We start from the raw sequence: 15,509 nt of genomic DNA on the forward strand, positions 1-15,509 counted from the left end.
TCCCCATCATTTTCTTCTCTTTAGCACTACTATCCAGTGCAGAAAGTGAAACAGGTTGTTAAAACACATACCAACATTCAGAGAGATGGTACAAAAATAAAACATAAGTAGGCCTGTCCAAAGAGAATGACCATACAGTCCTAGAATAGGAATTGGGGAGCCTTTGGATCCCTATGTGTCTAGTTGATTGGTTTTCTTCATCTAAGTTTATCCATTTATTGAGTTACAATGACCTTCAGCCTAAGTCAAGTGAAAAATTTCCCACTCAGGCTTTGTGATTTGAAATGCTATTTTGAAAAAGTTTAACACAGATTCTTGGTAAAAATACAAGGTTGATACTCTGGTTTCAGATTACATAAATCTTTTGCCTTTTCCTAAAGATTTCCATGGAGAAGTACAGAAATGAGTTTTTACCCAATTTTTGAGGCCTTGTTTTTATGATGCTACCTTAAAAAAAATACAAGGTTGAATGTCACCGAAGGGACATGGTTTGATTTCAGTCTTCATGTATAAAATCGGAAGTGAACCCACTTACAGTTGGATTAAAGCATTGTGCCATTTAGTGCAACAGAGAACTCTGGGATAGCTTTTAATAAGACATTTGTAGGACTTTATTGAAAAATATGCTTTTAATTTTTTTTGCCACTTGTTCCATTTTTTTAGATTTATTAATACTAATAAACCAGACATTTTATGCCTCAAGTCATTTTGTACATGGTATGATAATGTTTTACTCCAGATCTAGTCTCCATCCTTCACTATGTTCTGTGCTCTTATGGACTATATAAAAGTTTTCTTGTTCCTCTAGTTTCTGGTGAGCTCTACCAGTCAGAAGCATCAGAGGGGGATGGTTGGGCAGGAAGAATGAGTCAGGGTATTCTCAGTTTCCTCTGCCAGTCTGCAAGTTATCAGTGGCTGCATTCTTCTGTCAAAGGCCACATGACTACTATCATGTAGTTCTCTTCTATAAGCTCTAATTTTGCATTATAGCAGGTTCCAGTAATTGTGCCTTCTTACCGCTCTAGGCCTAAGAATTGTAATGGTTCTTTGTTAGACCTTAGCTGCACTGTCCAGTATAGCAACCATTAGTCACATGTGGCTATTTAAACTTTAATTAATTGAGATTAAGTAAAATGAATTCTGTGGCTTAGTTGCATTAATCAATTTTAAGTGCTCAATAGCCAGCCTCATGAGGCTAATATCCATGGTTATTAGGCAATGTAGATGTCTAATATTACCATCATTGCAGAAAGATTGGGACATTTCTGAGGTATTTCACCATCCTGATTTCGTTTTCCTTAATCCTGCTCACCCTTTTTTAATTAGTATCTTCATTAAATTCTTCTCAATTATCCTCTTTAAATGGGCCATTTTTCCTGTTGAGCTTTGTGAAGTTAATGAAATGTTTTACGTATTCACCCTTGAAATTTGAGCCTTGATTCATCATCTGAATTGTGTATACCTTGTGAAATTCATATAAGGTATTGGCTTTGTTGATACGAAAGTACCACTTTAGTATATCTTGTTAGTCCTCAATCCTTGAAACCTTGATATCTTGAGATTCTATAAGTACCTAAATTTTAGAAGTACTATCAATGTTAGCATCTTGCTGGACTCAGTATGACAGAGAATTCCTTCTCCCTAAATATTTTTATTAACAAGTTTGCATATAAATGAAAGTGAATGGTTTTTAATATTTAAAAAAAAAACTGAGTAGTAAACACAAATCTAGGTGCAAAGATGTTGGTTCTGTTAGATAAAGGCTCCCAGGAGAAGAGAGGCAACTTCCCTGAAACTACAAGAGCCCTTTCTGGGGACATTATCAGGTATAGACATGAGTGAACCCTGGGAAACAAAGGGCTTAAAACTAGGCATCTGGCAAAGCTATGGGTGGGCCAGATACTAGATAACTGGGAGGAATATGATCAGAAGGAGAAAAGGTTGCTCTGTATTTCTTATTTCTAAGTTCACCACAGGCTCTCCCCAACTTTCAGGAGCAGATCAAACCAGAACATTGGTGAAATGAGTGTTCTCAGCTATGTAGTAGTTAGTTCTAGAATTCTAACCTAGAAATGACTCCAAAGCCCAGGTAACACCTTCCATCATGCTACCTCTCAGATGGTGCCATCAACCATTATTATTTCATTACTTTTGGGGGGGGGGGAGTAGAGGAGGTGGGAGTGTATTATCAAGACAATGTATGCCAGACCTAAATTTGTAGTGCAGTGGCACCTATTGAGCACTGCCCAGTATGGTGCATTATGAGTAATTGGGGTTGTTCTCCCCAGAGAAATTACCCACATTTTCTATAAGCGATTACCAGATTAAGCATGCCCTCCACCTTTAACCCTATAAATGCATCATACTCAGTTAAGGAATTATTCACTTCTCAAGCTCTCCTCATTAGAACACTTAGAAGTTTTGTCAGCAACATTTACCCTGTACCTCTGGAGCAGCACTCAGTATGGACTAGTGCTGGATTCCCAGTTTCATAACAGTAATCTGCAGCAGTTAGAGATGTGGGCCAGATTGAGAACTGAAGTTGGAGAGTGCTTTTTGCTTCTCCAACTCAGCTCCGAATATTTGTGTTCTAAAATTCTGGTATGGAGCCTGGTGTAGTCAGGAAAGTTAATGAAAGCCTTTTTCTTCATTTAGTGATTGTACTTACTTACTTACTTACTTACTTACTTGTTTGTTTATTTAGAGAGTACAGTGGTGGAGGGGCAGAGAGAGAGGGAGACAGAATCCGTAGCAGGCTCCACCCTGTCAGCACGGAACCCAGTGCGAGGCCTTGAACCCATGAACTGTGAGACCATGACATGAGCCAAAATCAAGGGTCAGATGTTTAACCAACTGAGCCACCCAGGCACACAAGTACTTTTTAAACTTTTAACTAGAAAAACCAGTTAAGGAAGGAAGACAATTTCTTATTTTCTTTATTTTTATTTTTTTAATGTTTATTTTTGAGAGAAAGAGAGAGAGACACAGTGTGAGTGGGCAAGGGGTAGAGAGTGAGGGAGACACAGAATCCTAAGCAGGCTCCAGGCTCTGAGCTGTCAGCACAGAGCCTATGCAGGGCTCGAAATCATGAACCAGGATATCATGACATGAGCCGAAGTCGGATGCTTAACCGACTGAGTCACCTGGGTGCCCCAACAATTTCAATCTCTACCAGGGTCTCAAAAACAGTGTATCATACCAGTGAGGATATGAAAACAAGGTTAAGAACAACTCTTCTAGGATATGTTCTTCAAAGGCCAGTGCTGTCACTTCTTTGTGCGCTTTCTGGATTTTACCACTGACTGCCCATTTTTCATCTTTCTGCAGATTTAATCCTCCTTAATGATGTTAGGAAGTTGACATGTAACAGATATATTTCAGTGCCCAGACATTGCTTTCTTCTTCTCTTTCTGTGATCTCAGACCTTGAAGTCCTGGTTTATTCTATAGGCATTTGTGATCCCAAACCCAGCCTTGAACAACCCATGCCTACTCTGGGACCCATCCCATATGACATATTTTAGAAAACACTCTCATATGGCAGCCCCAAATGTAGCCAACCACTCTTTCCCTATGGGAGAGAAGACTATGCTCTTTGGAGAATCTGGTGAATAAGAAAACTAATCACTGAGGTGAGTTCTTAACCATAGGGAGCATCCAATAATGTCTAGTGTGACATTAAAACTAAACTCAGCTTTTTGACTGCAGTAATGAAAGGGACATAAAATAGTATTAGGCTGGCAAAGTAGGTCATGAGTCCTGGCTAATCATGTTTGGATTTGATTTTTTTTTTTTTATTTTTTTTTTTCAACGTTTATTTATTTTTGGGACAGAGAGAGACAGAGCATGAACGGGGGAGGGGCAGAGAGAGAGGGAGACACAGAATCGGAAACAGGCTCCAGGCTCTGAGCCATCAGCCCAGAGCCTGACGTGGGGCTCGAACTCACAGACCGCGAGATCGTGACCTGGCTGAAGTCGGACGCTTAACCGACTGCGCCACCCAGGCGCCCCTGGATTTGATATTTAAAGAGGGTGCCTGAGTGGCTCAGTTGATTAGGTGTCCGACTTCAGCTCAGGTCATGATCTTGCAGTTTGTGGGTTTGAGCCCTGCATCAGGTTCTGTGCTGACAGCTCAGAGCCTGGAGCCTGCTTCAAATTCTGTGTCTCCCTCTCTCTCTGCCCTTCCCCTGCTCGTGCTCTGTCTCTCTCTCTCTCAAAAATAAATAAACATTAAAAAAATTAAAGAGGGAGAATACAAAGAGAAGTTATGAAACTTATAATCAGCTTTAGAGTAGACAGATTTCCTTGGATGTCGATAATTATGTAATTAAACAAAACATTTCTGTCATTCCACAGTTTAAAGACTGTTCACTTACCGTTCTTGGTCAATGACATGACACACTTGGTTGGGAAGGGGCACTTCCTTGGCTGAGGGAAGGAATTGTGTCTGTCTAGTTCACCTCGCTATCCCCAACATAGTAAATGCTTAATAAATACTCACCAGATGAAGGTCCGATATGACACTCAAATAAATTATATTCAAATATTACTATTGTGTATACCATGCACAAATGTATGTCAAAATTCATTTACTTAATGTGTGGTAGGGGAGTATTAAAGTTTTAAAGACCTTCTCTTTAAGAGTTTTTAAAATTCAACTCTTTTAACCTGTGTTCAATGTGGTAGACTTCCTGGTGTTACTCCTAGCTTTATAGAATACACCCAAACCTTCTCCCTGATTGCAATTTCCAGCTGATCTTCATCCTCTTTTGCTCAACAATGGACCATGGTTACCCCATATCCTTTGCAAATGAAGTGAGCTAACTTTGCCAAAAGGTTAATCTGAGGATGTGGGAACATGCAATTAAATGTGCTCATGAGCACATACACTCAGGATCTTGCTAGGATGTGGTGATGCTTCGCTGGGCATGACTTGGTGTGTAACTCTCAAAGTTTAATAGAGGGAGAGGAAAAACCTTGCCCTAATATTTATTCATGAAGTCACTTGTCACCTAAATGGCAGTCTAAGGCTAGAAAACAAACTATAAATTTAGGATATTACACTACATCTTGTTTTTCTCATTCCCTAGCCTTTGTCCACATTTTTAGGCTTTTCATTAGAACCTCTCAACATCTGATTCATATATAGACTTACTATTTCAGAAAAAGTTAACAAAACCAATCTTTCTTATGTATGGATACATCAGCAACTTAAGCAATACTTAAGAGGAAAAAAACAACTTTGCCATCATCTTCCCTTCCCCCCAAAAAAACTCAACTGAAAAAGCAAAGTTTAGACTACAATCCACTGAATTTAAATTTGCACAATTGAGTCCAGCCAACATATTTTTATTTTCAGTGCACAACACATAGTAAATATTCAAAAATGTCACATGAATGGAAATGTGTTTGATTCAAGCTAAAAATAGTAATAAATAGTGACTTGTAATGTTAAGATCAGAGATAACACCCAGATAATCAAAATAATGTAAAGTCATGGTGATTAGTTTGATATTGGTGCCAGAATAGACAAATAGATTGAAGGAACAAAAAATTCAAGAATAGACTTTATAGTAAGGTGACATCCAGACCAGTGATGAATGGCTGGATTCTTTTGTATATGTATGATTTGGGATCAATTGGCTAATCATTTGCGAGAAGTGATGTCAGCTCCCTACTTCTCATGAATCACAAGCATAAATTCCAGATGGGTTAAAGACCTTATCTAAACTTAAAAAATAAAGTGAAACTAAGTTAAGTGTGAGAACAAGTATAAAGAATATGTTTATAATCTTTGTGATAGAAAAGGCCTGAAAGGACACATACATATAAACAAATTTTTAAAAATCTGATAACTTGGGGTGCCTGGGTGGCTCAGTCGATTAAACGTCTGACTCTTGATTTCAGCTCAAGTCATGATCTCATGGTTCATGAGTTGAGCCCCATGTTGGGCTCTGCACTGTCAGATTCTTCGGATTCTCTCTGTCTCTATCTCTGCTCCAACCCTTGCTCTCTCTCTCAAAATAAATAAAAAATTAATTTAAAAAAATCTGATAATTCATTTAAAACTTCAGGACAGGGGCGCCTGGGTGGCGCAGTCGGTTAAGCGTCCGACTTCAGCCAGGTCACGATCTCGCGGTCCGTGAGTTCCAGCCCCGCGTCAGGCTCTGGGCTGATGGCTCAGAGCCTGGAGCCTGTTTCCGATTCTGTGTCTCCCTCTCTCTCTGCCCCTCCCCCATTCATGCTCTGTCTCTCTCTGTCCCAAAAATAAATAAACGTTGAAAAAAAAAATAAAACTTCAGGACAATAAGAAAATACATTAAAATGTTAAAAGATTAGTGGCTTCTTCCCTCTCCCCAGGGTCAGACCATAGGGAAACTTTTGTTTTCCTTTTTCATTCAGTCCCTAGAATTAAGATGCCTGTGACTCATTCTTCTGTTTAGGTTAACAATAGGAAATTTGGATAATGTAAAGTGAAGCTTTCAATTGACTATAATAACTCATTCATTCATTCATTCATTCATCCATTCAACATTTAGTGTTCTAAGCTGGGTAGACCAGTGAATCAAATAATCTCTTGTGGAAGTTGCAGCCTAGCAGGGGGAGACAAGAAACTAAATAATAAAGATAATAAATACATTACATATTATATTAGAAGTGATAAGGACTGTGAGAAAAAGAAAAAGCATATAGGATAATGGGGGTTAGGAGTGCATGGGGTTAAGGGTAACAGGTTACAAAAACTAAAAAGGGTGGACAAGGTCACTCTCATGGAGCTGTGAAATTTGAAAAGGTAAGAGAGTTGGCTAAGTAGATTACTGGAGAAAGAGTATTTCAGGAAGGGGGACTAGCCAGAGCAAAGCTCCTAAAGAAATTCATTCTAAGAACTTTGGCTTTAATCTGAGTAAAAAAGGGAGTTGTTTAGGGTTTTGGGTGATGCTACTTGATTCACAGTTTTAAAGGATCCCTTTGGACATCGCAAGGAGAACAGATTGTAGGAGGTCAAAAGTAAAAGCAGGGAGACTTGTCGGAAGGCTGTTGCGGTAATCAAGATGAAAGATGATGTCGATTGAGCTGGAAATGGTGAAAATGGTGGGATTAGGGGTATATTCTGAAGGAAGAGCCAACAAAATTTCTTAACGGACTGGGTATGGATATGAGGAAGAGGGAAGAGTGAAGGATGGGCTCCAAGACTTTAGTCCTAAAGAACTGGAAAGTTGGAGTTGCCATCAACTGAGATAAAGGAGACTACAGGTGGTGCAAATTTGTGTGTGTGTGTGTGTGTGTGTGTGTGTGTGTGTGTGTGTGTGTGTCTTGGGGGGCGGTAGATCAACAGTTCAGGTTGGATATGTTAACTTTGTGATTTCAGTTAGACATCCAAATGAGGAACCACTTACTCAAATATCTATTTTATAACTTCTTTCCTTATCCTCTTCATTCACTTTTTTCTTTGCCTTCTGTAAATAACCAGACCAAACATAGGAATGAGACTGGCAAATAAAAATGGCTGAATTGGAAACACAAATTGTAGCTTGAACAATAAGAGGGACAGTTCCTCTGTGAGACAGCCCACACTGACTGCTCCTGGCTCCCAGAGCCCTTCTCAGAGCCACTTCCATTCAGATCCATTGTCTTGTTTATTTATTTATTTTATTTTAACTTCTTTCTCTATTAATATTTATCATGCATACTGTGTAATTCTACATTTGTAGCTTTTTCATAAAGCCAGAATTTGACACTCCTTATGTCACAAGCCTCATCCCCTGCCATATCTCCTCCTCTTACTTGACATCCCAGTTATATGGAACTACACCTAGATCTCCAAGTATGTGATATTGTTTCATGCCTCCATTCCTTTACTTACAGTGTTCTCCCTGTGGGATTCTCGATACTGCTCTTCTTACCTTACTCGCACACCATCTCAACTTTGTTTATGCAACTCCTACTTGGCTTTCAAAGCTTGTCTTTGAAAAGCATTCCATGATTCTAATACCCCTTCTCTTTCAGGCTGGGATGGGTTACCCTTCTGTATTGCAATAGCACCTTGTAAATATCCTCCATATTGCACTTACCATATTATGTTATAATCTATTTTTTTAGTCTGTCTTCTCATTCCAGATTTTAGCTCCTTGAGGGTAGGGATAGTATCTTATTCATCTTTGTATTCTCAGCACCTGACACCATAAACACTAGAACTGAACAAAAATCTCTCACTGTGGCTGTTTAACTTTTTGAAGCCAGTCCTTTCTCATACCATTTCAATATAATAAATCTAATGCCACTGGCTTCCTGGGGGAGAATAAAGAAGCATCAGTGAAGAATAATATAATGACACCCAAAAAAACACTAGGCGCTCTCATGCAAGCCTGTGCCGTTGGTCATAAACTCAGAAAGAATCATCCAGAACCTTTAGAACACAGCTGTGATTATATACATCTACTTTCAGGAACCCCATTTTTAGTCCTACTGCTTCCTTGATCTCCCAGTCAGACATCTGGTGGGTAGTAACAGAGTTAAGTAATTGCAGAGATAGTGAATTTTTTGTACTATTTTGTAGAAGATCAGTATATTAACCACATTTTAACTAGTAAGATGATTCAATTAGAGTGACTTGAACCTGCAACTTACCCCTCTAGCCCAATTACTTTTGAATTTTTTGGTTTGGTTTAAGACTCACCTAGGTGAGCCACTTTTGGTTTGAGTCAATCACTAGACTCATACTAGTGTCAATTCAGCTGGAACACAGAGTAACTTGAGGTTTCTGTATCCCGCCATGAGTTAGCCAAGAGTTCCTTTTAAAACACTTACTGTCAGGGTGCCTGAGTGGCTCAGTTGGTTAAGTGCCCGACTTCAGCTCAGGTCATGATCTCTCAGTTCATGAGTTCAAGCCCCGTGTTGGGCTCTGTGCTGACAGCTCAGAGCCTGGAGCCTGTTTCAGATTCTGTGTCTCCCTCTCTCTCTCTGACCCTCCCCCATTCATGCTCTGTCTCAAAAATAAATAAACGTTAAAAAAAAACTAAGACACTTATTGTCATTTATTATATAAGACATATGTGCTCATTACAGAAATATTTTAAAAAGCAAAATCTGCTATTTTAAACATTTAAACATTTTTTATGACTTTCTAACCATGCCGGGGTTGCCCTGTTTGCCTTCTTACAAGTTCTGAATAAAAATTCTTTTCACTACCACAAAGAAAGTTAACTTTGATAAAATCAAAGTTAAAATCAAGTTGTTGATAATTCTTGCACATGTCTTGTTCAGCTGATGTATACATGACAATTTCTCATTGATGAATTCCTCTTTGATAAGTGATTGCCTTCTATGGCCTACAGTTGATAAGAGTAACTTCAAGTCCCTAAAGTTACTAAGATTATAAAACTAATTTTTTTTCTTAAAGTAAGCTCTGTGCCCTATGTGGAGCTTGAACTAGGGACTCTGAGATCAAGAGTTGCATGTTGCACCAACTGAGCCAGCCAGGTGCCCCACATGGTATTATTCCTACCTTTTTTTTTTTTTTTTCCACAAGAAATATGGCCTGAAAAATAAGATCTGGGAAGACCTGAGGGAAAAATAGCATGCAAGTGAAGAGCCAAAGTTCTGCTACTCAGGGTAGAAGAGAAGTAAAATATAAATTCAAGGAGGACAGCAAATGTGTAGTCATTGGCAACCTGAATTAATGTTCACTCATCCTGAAGAACAAACCAGGTAGAACTGTGACAAAAGTTCATGCCGGACAACTGACCAAAGGCAGTTGTATAGTTTAAGCTTGTGGGATTGGAGTCAGATAGACTTGGGTTTGAATTCTGATTTTGCTCCTTACTATCATGTGATCTTAGATAATTATTTAACTTCTTTAAACCTCAGTTCCCATATCTATAAAATGGGTATAATAATGGTACTCACAAAAGAGGTTAGAGTGGGAGAGAGCCAAAGCATAAGAGACTCTTAAAAACTGAGAACAAACTGAGGGTCGATGGGGGGTGGGAGGGAGGGGAGGGTGGGAGATGGGTATTGAGGAGGACACCTTTTGGGATGAGCACTGGGTGTTGTATGGAAACCAATTTGACAATAAATTTCATATATTGAAAAAAAATAATGGTACTCACATCATAAGTTGATGAGATAATTAAGAATTAAAGAAATGTTTTTTAATGTTTACTAATTTTGGAGAGAGAGAGAGAGAGAGTGCAAACAGGGGTGGGCAGAGAGAGAGGGAGACACAGAATCTGAAGCAGACTCCAGGCTCTGAGCTGTCAGCCCAGAGCAGACACGGGGCTCAAACCCACGAACTGTGAGATCATGACCAGGTGGTTCCTGACGACAGGAAAGGTGGTGGACAAATCAGAGATCACATCAAGATATCTATGTTTGGAGATTAAAATGGTAACACTATTGAAAGAAACGTGTAGTTGGGAAGGAGAGAAAATTAAAGAGAAAAATGAATTTAGTTTGAGATGTGTTGAATATGTCAATATGGCATACACAGATAATTTTTCTGAGGGCCACAATGGGATTTAATGGCATACAAGTGGCTTTTAAGTGCAATCTGTAAATTTAAGCTGTTAGTTAATGGGGGAGAAGATAGTAAAGCCAATCTGTAAATTTAAAGACACACATTATTTTTGTTAACTTGAATCCTCCCTATTGCATTTACACTATGATAAATTATTTTTTAAAGTTTATTTATTTATTTTGAGAGAAAGAGAAAGAGAGCATGCGGGAGGGCTAGAGAGAGAGGGAGAGAGAATTCCAAGCAAGCTCTGCACTGCCAGCTCAGAGCCAAATGAGGGGCTCAAATTCTCAAACCATGAAATCATGACCTGAGCCAAAATCAAGAGTCAGATAGATGTTCAACCACTGAGCCACCCAGGTGCCCCTGATAATTTTTAAACACTAACATATTAAAAAACAAACAACATATTTTTTTCTCCCTGACATCAGGGACATTCACTCAGTCAAGCGACAGGTGAATTTAAAAAACTAGAGAACATGGGGGGCACCTGGGTGGCTTAGTAGTTTGAGCATCCAACTCTTGACTTTGACTCAAGCCATGATCCCAAGGTTGTGGGATCAAGCCCCTTGTTGGGCTCCACACTGGGTGTGGAGCCTGCTTGGGATTCTCTCTTGCTCCCTCTACCCCTCTGCCCCACTCACATGCTCTCCCTCTCTCTCTAAGATAAAAACAAATACTAGAGAACATAAGTTATCATCACTGTTTTGCATTCAGCAAAAAACTTTGCGGGGTAACTTGAGTGCCTTGCAAGGCTCAGCTGTTTCCAGATGCTGAACACAGCCTTGTGGTTATTCAACAAACAACTTCACTGTTCCTTATTTATTATATCAAATAGTCCTGCCTTCTTCATTACCAAAAAACCTGAGTCAATTGATGAAGTAATTACCACAGATAACTACATTTGGACAGTGGCCAAACTACCCAGAAGTGGAATGAAATGGGCTATTGGGTAAGTACATTACTGACTGGTCAATTTCTGTAGACCTGGCCAGGGGCTTCTTCAGCAAAAACAAGGAAGGAAAGAAAAGAGAAGCACCCCACTTGAGCAGACATATGCTTTTTAAATAGTCATAATTGCTTCTGTTTATTGACAGCTGACTCTGTGCCCAGCAATGAGCCAAGAGCTTTCAAGAATTATCTCCTATAATCCTCACAACCCTGTCAAGAGGTACTATTATCGTGTCCCCTTTGAAGATGAGGAAATTGAAGCTTAGAGAAGGGATGTAATTTGTTCATGGACACAGGCTAATCATAGGGACAGGATTCAAACTCAGGTTTGAGAATCCTGTAGTAATCCAGTCTCAAGATAGCTCCAAGGCTTGGACTGAATCCCATACCACTGCACTAATCTGCCTTGTAAGAACAACCACCGTGACAAAATGCCTTTGACATTTTACAGACCCAAACTGGAATAGTTGAGTTGGCACTAGGGAAGTACCTCTGAGAATGTGCTGCTGGTCGGACTGGCCATACAGGTAGCAACAACCCTGCCCCTGAAATGCCAAAACTCCCTTGTTTGCATTGTCCGCCCAGAAACCTGAAACCCATTTCTGTTGACTTTGAGACCTAAACCTTACATAACACTTCATCATCTCTACTCCTTTTACAGGCCCATGATTTCATGCCATGATGAAGTCAAATAACCCAGGCTTGGTTTCTGTTGCAGCAGCTGAACATAAGCCAACAAGGGAAACCATTGTCCTTTTATCCAGATCAACCAACCAAGCATGAAACTATGATGGAAATGTGTGGTATTTCCTAGGGCTGATGTAATAAAGTTATCCACCCCAGATGCCCTGTCCATATATTGTAACTTGGATGGCCAGGTTTTGGGACTAGTGTTAGGGAGTCAGTTAACCTGGAAGTCATTCTCATCCAGAAATGTTGCTACTGTTCTATCAAGTTCCTTAGAAACCAGACTCCTTTTAGCTTCTGGTTTTCATATCCATAACCTTATTTGCTATAGGTCAAAAGTTGAGAGTGGGCATTGACTTTCAGATCCTGGGCTAACTACCCCCAAAGAAGAAACGAGTCTGTCCTGATGTTAAACCCCTCTGTGAGGTATCTTCCTTACCCCTTCTCAAGATCATAAGTGTCATTTTCAGGGGACTGTGAGTAATTTTCTGGCCGAGGGCTGATGTTACACTCAGTTACACTCAGTACCTCAACTGCCCTAGTCCTGAGGTTTTGTTCAAGTCACAGGACACATTTTCTGATTCTTAAAAACTGTCCAAATGTTCTCTTTCAGGATGCTACATTTATAAGGAAATGGGACTTCCCATTCTCCTCCCTCTAATGTAAATCTTGAATTTATGCCTTCACAGCAACTCCATCTTATTGATTCATTTGTAGTTACTTATGGGATCATAAATAATGGGTTCAGAAAAAAAGATGGAGGCTCACACAAAGGAGACCAAGATGCCTGTAAAACAGTGAAGCTCTTACCTGACCCAAGCCATCACTTCTCAAGAGATGAAGCCATCTCTCATTCAGGGCTTCTGGTGAAAGTGTTCAAACAATGGTTAAGCCATGTAGCTGTCCTTAAATTCCTGCCTGGCCCCTTGCCTAGGTGCAGGATTTCGTCAGCCATAGAGAACAGCCACACCTTGCCTTAATGATTTTTGCCCAAAGACTGTCCTAGCCAATGACAAACCAAACTAGAATAATCATTAATGTCACCACAGACTATGCAGAATGATCTTAGCTGATTTCCTGTCAGGTTCTGAATAAACCTTCTATCACCTAGCCTGATGACTCTTCCTCTGGCTTAAATTGTTTTTTAGGGAGTTTCTTGAGTCCATTCCACATGTGAGCTAAACCTTCCCAGACAGACAGGGGATTGCCAGGCACAGGTGGAGTCCTACGTCCTGCAACAGGGGTTTAGGAGCCAAGGAATTATTTGATGCAAACCTTACTCCTTTGTCAAGAGATCAGAGGGGGCTTTGGGCCATGGCTAAAACCCAGTCACAGAAACTCAGTGTGAAATGTACTCAGTCAGCTAGAGAAGGTCCAGCAACTAGAGAAAAGATCAGAGTGACATACATACTGTTTGTAGAGAAATAGTACATGCCCTTCTAGTGGAAATGGAAAAGGCAAGATCCTTTCTGGGCAGTCACATGGAGTAGAGAAAGGGAACACATTTTGGAACCTGGATTCACCATTGGATGACCTGAGGGAAGTCACATAATCTCTCTGGGACACAGTTTCCTCATCTGTAAAATGGGTTTGATAGTACCTATCTCACAAGGTGCTTATAAAGATCTAATGAAGCAGGTGTCTTGCATGGTGCTTGGAAAGTAGGACACACCCAAAACAAATGCTGGTTTCCACCTCTTATTCCCCTACCCAAAGCTCACATTAATCCCAGATCATTCTGGGTTCTACCACCCTCAGACCTGGACAAGTAAGGCTCTCCGAGGTCCTCAGAGGTGCCTTCCTCAGAGTTTTCTAAATCCCTCCCTGGTGGTTGTTGGCAGTGCTGTCCAGCTTGGACTTGGTTCCACAGAGCCCCAATCTCTGTTTTTACCTCTTTGAGGCACTCTGACTCTCCATAGCCCCCCCTTCCTGACATGGGATTAACCAGATGCCCTGAGGAACTCTAGAACTCATATCTATGGGTTTGTCCCTGGGCAATGTGGCCAGGATCAGATTGCTGGAAATGGCCTGGTGAACAGATTATTCCAGTTGGTCAAGGTGATAGTTCTTTGAGGCCTCCTAAAAGACTGAGCTGCCAGAGTAGTGTTGACATGCTGATTTCGGGTGATTCCAATTTATATTTAGACAGGGGCCCTGCAAAAAATATTTGCCCATGGGCTCTGCAAAGTTTAAGTATGGCCCTGATTTTAGGAACCTGGAAATACTTGTCCCCACAAGTGGCTGGACTTACATGGGATTTATTAACATAGTAATTATTCATACAGTAGCTATAAAAATTATCAAATGTTTGGGCCCTAGAAAGGGCACCAATTTAAAATACTGCTTTTAAGTTAAAGCTCTGGTATCATCCTCTTTTCCCTCCCCTGTCCACCATGGCACTGTCTCTCTCATACTGTCACCAATTCTGCATGTCTCTCATATATAGCCTCTTCTGTCTATCCCTGTCTTAGTCCAGATCTCCAAGGTTCCCCCTTTCCCCTGGACTATTGCAGTGGCCTCATGGCTTCCAGGTTCTTCCCACACCATTCTGTCTCCCACACTGACCAGGAAGGAGGAAAAGCAAATATAAAAATGGGTTATCCTTTCTCTCTTTCTTTCTAAAAACAAATAAATAAACTTTTTTTTTTTCAACGTTTATTTATTTTGGGGACAGAGAGAGACAGAGCATGAACGGGGGAGGGGCAGAGAGAGAGGGAGACACAGAATCGGAAACAGGCTCCAGGCTCTGAGCCATCAGCCCAGAGCGTGACGCGGGGCTCGAACTCACGGACCGCGAGATCGTGACCTGGCTGAAGTCGGACGCTTAACCGACTGCGCCACCCAGGCGCCCCAAATAAACTTTAAAAAAAAAAGTGGGGGACACCTGAGTGGCTCAGTCTGTTAAGTGTCTGACTCTTGATTTTGGCTCAGGTCATAATCTCACAGTTTGTGAGTTGGAACCCTGCATCAGGCTCAGTGCTAACAGTGTGGATCCTTCTTGGGATTCTCTCTCTCCTCTGTCTCCATCCCTCCCCCTCTTGTGCACTCTCTTTCAAAAGAAATAAACTTAAAAAACAATGTATTATCATTCGTACCAGCACTATTCACAATAGCAAAATGTGGAAACAACTGAAATGTCCACCAACTGATGAACAGATAAACAAAATGTGGTATATCCATACAATGGAATATTATTCAGGCATAAAAAGAAGTATTGATCCATGCTTCAACATGCATGAATCTCAAGAATATATGCTAAGTAAAATAATCCAGCTAGGAAAGGGTACATATTATGTGGTTCCATTTACATGAAATCTCCAGAATAGGTAGCTTCATAGAGAAAATAGATCAGTGGTTGC

The 15,509-nt window shown here is 40.4% G+C and overlaps 1 pseudogene; it reads left to right on the plus strand.

The window, feature by feature from the left end:
- The first annotated feature begins 335 nt into the window (after positions 1-335).
- LOC115517309 lies at positions 336-444 on the plus strand (annotated as a pseudogene).
- The last annotated feature ends 15,065 nt before the right edge of the window (positions 445-15,509 follow it).

Source organism: Lynx canadensis, chromosome B3, assembly GCF_007474595.2.
Source record: "Lynx canadensis isolate LIC74 chromosome B3, mLynCan4.pri.v2, whole genome shotgun sequence".
In the NCBI taxonomy this organism is placed as follows: Eukaryota; Metazoa; Chordata; class Mammalia; order Carnivora; family Felidae; genus Lynx; species Lynx canadensis.